At 39.6% G+C, this 6016-nt stretch overlaps 2 pseudogenes; both read right to left on the bottom strand.

Moving 5' to 3' along the window:
* Positions 1 to 3493: 3493 nt before the first annotated feature.
* LOC111784539 (5S ribosomal RNA) lies at positions 3494 to 3612 on the bottom strand (annotated as a pseudogene).
* A 225-nt stretch (positions 3613 to 3837) lies between these two features.
* On the bottom strand, positions 3838 to 3956 carry LOC111784538 (5S ribosomal RNA; annotated as a pseudogene).
* Between the last annotated feature and the right edge of the window lie 2060 nt (positions 3957 to 6016).

Raw genomic sequence — 6016 nt, 5'->3', positions numbered from 1 at the left:
AGATATTTAGAAAATCTACCTAAAAATCTGCAGAGAATCTGATAACAAACCAGTAAACAAATCAAAACAAAATCTAATCTAATCAAAACTAAATCAAATCAAAAACTAAATCTAACTCATAACTCTAACAGAGATTTAGTTAGATACTATTGACAGCAATCTAAACAAATACGTGATCTTTAACAATTGCTGCTAATTCTAGTTTTGACACGCAAGTCTATTACCCAAATCTCTCTTGTATGTGCAATTTGTGATCAATGTGGCCCTCCATGCCACACTAAGTATGTGTTCATCCTGACTAAGAAGTACCCTTCGTGCTTCTTCTTACTCTGGAATAGGGGTGTTTCTCCTTTTATGGCGTTTTTCTGTTGTCTAATTTCTTCTATGGCTGCTTCTTAGACTAGGAGGAGTTTCTATTTAACCTCATCTTTTCCCTCGAGAGGACCTACTACACTTTTTGTTTTTTTAATCTTCTAATGGTGCATGGTGGCATAGTCACCGGATGTACGGACCGCCACCAGCCCTTGGATGTCCTCCCTTCAACCCGTAATAAAATGAAAGATATTCTTCTTTTTTGTATCAATTAGTTTTAACGTGAACTGGTATAACCTAGTGAACTCGGGGCATACTCTTCCAATGTTTTACTTTCGTGTTTGAGGCTTAGGAACTCCTCCTAGTTTTGGTGCATGGCACAAAAAACGTGCATCTGCCCTTTAACTTATAAGTGGCATAGTGAACCTTGTAGATTTTCATGCAGTAAATGTATTGAAAGGTTGTTTCTATTGCTTCTAGCTATGCCTCACTACCACGAGATCTACCTTGTCTCTATCAAACGTTGGTGAATCGAACTTCTTAAAGTCTCTTAAGAACCATGACTCTTTCGTGGTCCCTTGAAATTCACTGGGAGAATGTGATACTTGGTTAAGCATGCACTACCCTGCTTGTTGAGTTTCCATCATCATCCTCATGAAGGACTACAAGGCCTCCAAAGTGAATGTGATAGTTGGCTAGACTGAAGGTGCAGCCGGATTGGGAATAGGCTTTTATTGGGTCTGTATCTCTGTGTTTTCTGTGTTTTGTACTTAGTTCTAGGGAATCTCTACCTCAATGAAATTTTCAGAGGCTTACCTTCTACCTCTTCCTCTTCCTTTGATGATCCCAGTAGTTGGTGCCCTTCTTCTTAACACCATGATCTATCCGGAAAGAAAATTTAGGATTATTTTTAAGTACCTCAAATGTCATCATAGGTCTAACTTGAACAAGTAGCCCTAAAATAGTTAAACCAAAGTCCTTAAAATTTAAGATAATACTTAAACTTATATTAACCTACTAAAGTACTTATTGGCATACTTACCTAGTCGTGGTAGGGCATGTCTGATACCAATCTATCACGATCCATTTTTTGAGTTGTTTACTGCACGAATGATGACGTAGGTTGACTCGAGGAAGTAAAAACATAGTAATTTTTTTTTTTTTTATCTTTTTAAAACAAAGACTCAACAAATTTAAAACATATAAATAAACACAAATACACACATATACAAAAAGATACAAAACCATTGGAGAATATCAGACCTTAGGTTGTCTCTCTATGGCATCAGCTTCATATCTACTTAGGTTGTCTCTCTATGGCATCAGCTTCATATCTACTCTCGTCCTTGATTAGTCTGTAGTCATTACTTGAAAAATAGATAAAATTTAGAATGCATATAAAACTCAATTAAGTAGCCTAATTTTAGGCTCTTAATATCGTCCATGGCTAATGCTAGGGTATCATACTCTCAACCAAACCATAAGTCATAAGCATGAGTTTATTCGGAAGACATTGGTCCTAAAGTTCTAAATTATGGATTCTAAGTTCTTAAAACATGGTATGCTCTCATGTGTTTAGGAAGAGTAGATCCCATCAAATTGTAAGTTCTACCGAGAAAAGTAATCCAATAAAATAAAATGTGACTAAGAAATTGAGCTGTATAACATAATATAAGATAGAGTTTCATATTACTCCAGGTTAAGCCATATTTTAAGTTTGGAGTATAATAACATTAAAATATATAGAGAAAATCTAATACTTTGCACCATTTTGTAGGTTCTCATTTAGATTGAGTGACTAGTCCATAAATATTGTGCTGAATCTTAACAAATTTAGATAAAAAAAATGAAAAGGGAATTTGATGTTATTGCTTGTGATGACATATAAGTACATTAGTAGTAAGTATATGAAAAAAAAAAAAAAAAAAAAAAAAAAAAAAAAAAAATCCTACATAGTATATATTATTCGTTATGTATACTATAATTTCAAAACTACCGTCTATATAATAATGTACCACGAAATAAAATAAAAGGAGAGAAATAAATATTGATAAAATTCGCCCCTCCTACTTGCATCTTACTTTGCTCTAAGAGGGTACTCGATTGCGAATTGCATTTAAGCCAAGAAATCAAACCTGTACAGCAGAGAGTAAACATATCGGACAACATATATTCCTCGATACAACCTTGTTTTTGCAGTATGAGTACTCGTTTTCATACATTTTTCCACGATCTATAACATCGTGGTTACGAGCAAACAAAAATTTCAGTGCATCGAGACTTTTAATGCTCTCAATATTATCTTAGAGTTAAGTTGAAACTTTAAAACGTCGTAACTTTGACCTTGATTAATCAAATTAGATGATTTTTTATTTTTAATTTTAAGTAACTTTTTGAGATCTACACGCTGGCAAGATGCAGAAGGCGGCTTGCCAAAGCTTTCATAAAAAAAATATGGCCGTTTTGACCTTAAATTTTACTTACACAATTTTTTTTTTTGTTCTTTTTGTACGTATATGAATCCACCAATAACATATTGACATGGATGCACGTCAGCACTCAAAATGGCTAGCGGGGCCATGGAAGTATAACTGTCCATTTAATCCACGAGCAATCACCATTTACATAAAGAATCATAAAAGAGGTTTGGAGGGATCTAGTGCATTACTGCTGGTATGATCCATCTGGCATGCAATGCGCACAAACTGTATTTAACGCATGCGGGGCGGCATGATCGAGGAGACGGTGGGTGCACGCACGTGCTCAGAACGGCCGGCGCGGACACGTCGGGGAGAAGAAACACGATGGGCATGAGCGTGCAAACGGGAGCGGTTGCCATTTGTAAAGAAAGAGGACATCCCAAGTGGTCACCCAACTTGGTACTACTCTTACCCAAGCACACTTAACTGTGAAGTTCTGATAGGATCCAGTGTATTAGTGCTGGTATGATCGCACCCGACATGCAATGCGCACAAATTACATTTAACGCATGCGGGGCGGCATGATCGAGGCGCGGTGGGTGCATCTACGTGCTCGGAACGGCTGGCGGGGCCCGCGCAGACACGTCGGGGAGAAGAAACGGGATGGGCAAGAGCGTGCGAGCGGGGGCGGTTGCCATTTGTAAAGAAAGGAAGAAAAGAACGGGGAGAAATTGAAATAACGAGTAAAAGAAATAAAAAAAGGGGTGCAACACGAGGACTTCCCAAATGGTCACCCAACTTAGTACTACTCTCGCCTAAGCACGCTTGACTGCAGAGTTCAGATGGGATCTGGTGCATTAGTGTTGGTATGATCGCACCCGGCATGCAATGCGCACAAATTGCATTTAACGCATGCGGGGCGGCATGATCGAGGCGACGGTGGGTGCATCTATGTGCTCGAAATGGCCGGCGGGGCCCGCACAGACACGTCGGAGAGAAGAAATGCGATGGGCGTGAGCGTGCGAGCGGGGGTGGTTGCCATTTGTAAAGAAAGGAAGAAAAAAACGAGGAGAAATTGAAATAACGAGTAAAAGAAATAAAAAATGGGGTGCAACACGAGGACTTCCCAAGTGGTCACCCAACTTAGTACTACTATCGCCTAAGCACGCTTGACTGTGGAGTTCAGATGGGATCCGGTGCATTAGTGCTAGTATGATCGCACCCGACATGCAATGCGCACAAATTTCATTTAACGCATGCGGGGCAGCATGATCGAGGCGACGGTGGGTGCACGCACGTGCTAGGAACGACCGGCGCGGATACGTCGGGGAGAAGAAAAGCAATTAGCGTGAGCGTGCGAGTGGGGGCGATTGCCATTTGTAAAGAAAGTTAGAAAAGAACGGGAAGAAATTGAAATAACGAGTAAAACAAATAAAAAAAATGGTGCAACATGAGGACTTCCCAAGTGGTCACCGAACTTAGTACTACTCTCTCCCAAGCACGCTTGACTGCAGAGTTCTGATGGGATCTAGTGCATTAGTCATATGATCGCACCCGACATGCAATGCGCACAAATTGCATTTAACGCATGCAGGGCGGCATGATCGAGGCGATGGTGGGTGGTTGTCATTTGTAAAGAAAGGAAGAAAAGAACGGGGAGAAATTGAAATAACCAGTAAAAGAAATAAAAAAAAGGGGTGCAACACGAGAACTTCCCAAGTGGTCACCCAACTTTGTACTACTCTCGCCCAAGCACGCTTAACTGCGTAGTTTTGATGGGTTTGAGATCTTCCCTGGTGGAACCAACCATAAAAATAGGGTTTGAGATTTTCCCTTGTTGGAACCAACCATACAATTAGAGTTTGAGATCTTCCCTTGTTGGAACCAACCATACAATTAGGGTTTGAGATCTTCCCTTGTTGGAACCACAAAATTAGAGTTTGAGATCTTCCCTTGTTGGAACCAACCATAAAGTTAGGATTTGAGATCTTCCTTTGTTGGAACCAACCATACAATTAGGGTTTGAGATCTTCCCTTGTTGGAACCAACCATAAAGTTAGGATTTGAGATCTTCCTTTGTTGGAACCAACCATACAATTAGGGTTTGAGATCTTCCCTTGTTGGAACCAACCATAAAATTAGGGTTTAGATCTTCCCTTGTTGGAACCAACTATACAATTAGGGTTTGAGATCTTCCCTTGTTGGAACCAACCATAAAATTAGGGTTTGAGATCTTCCCTTGTTGGAACCAACCATACAACGATCTTTCCCCATTGGAACCAACCATAAAATTAGGGTTTGAGATCTTTCCTCGGAACCATAAAATTAGGGTTTGAGATCTTCCCTGTTTGAACCAACCATAAATGAGGGTTTGGGCTCTTTCCCGGTTGGAACCAACCATAAAATTAGGGTTTGAGATCTTTTCCATTGGAACCAACCATAAAATTAGGGTTTGAGATCTTTCCCGGTTGGAACCAACCATAAAATTAGGGTTTGAGATCTTTCCCGGTTGGAACCAACCATAAAATTAGAGTTTGAGATCTTTCCCAGTTGGAACCAACCATAAAATTAGAGTTTGAGATCTTTCCCGGTTGGAACCAACCATAAAATTGGAGTTTGAGATCTTTCCCGATTGGAACCAACCATAAGATTAGGGTTTAAGATCTTTCCCGGTTGGAACCAACCATAAGATTAGGGTTTGAGATCTTTCCCGGTTGGAACCAACCATAAGATTAGGGTTTGAGATCTTTCCCGGTTGGAACCAACCATAAGATTAGGGTTTGAGATCTTTCCCAGTTGGAACCAACCATAAAATTTGGGTTTGAGATCTTTCCCGGTTGTTACCAACCATAAAGTTAGGGTTTGAGATCTTTCCCAGTTGGAATCAACCATAAAATTATGGTTTGAGATCTTCCCGGTTGAAACCAACAATAAAATTAGGGTTTGAGATCTTTCCGAGTTGGAACCAAGGTTTGAGATCTTTCCCTATTGGAATCAACCATAAAATTAGGGTTGAGATCTTTCCCAAGGTTTGAGATCTTTCCCGTAAACTTAGGGTTTGAAATCTTTCCATAAACTTAAGGTTTGAGATCTTTCCCATAAAATTAGGGTTTGGAACCAACCATAAAATTAGGGTTTGAGATCTTCCCTTGTTGGAACCAACCATAAAATTAGGGTTTGAGATCTTCCCTTGTTGGAACCAATCATAGAATTATGGTTTGAGATCTTCCTTTGTTGGAACTAAGGTGTGAGATCTTTCCTGATTGGAACCAACCATAAAATTA

The sequence above is a fragment of the Cucurbita pepo genome, chromosome 1 (genome assembly GCF_057944985.1).
Source record: "Cucurbita pepo subsp. pepo isolate OVF chromosome 1, ASM5794498v1, whole genome shotgun sequence".
NCBI lineage: Eukaryota > Viridiplantae > Streptophyta > Magnoliopsida > Cucurbitales > Cucurbitaceae > Cucurbita > Cucurbita pepo.
Note: the sequence above shows the minus strand (reverse complement) of the source record. Positions and strands in the feature narration are given on the sequence as shown.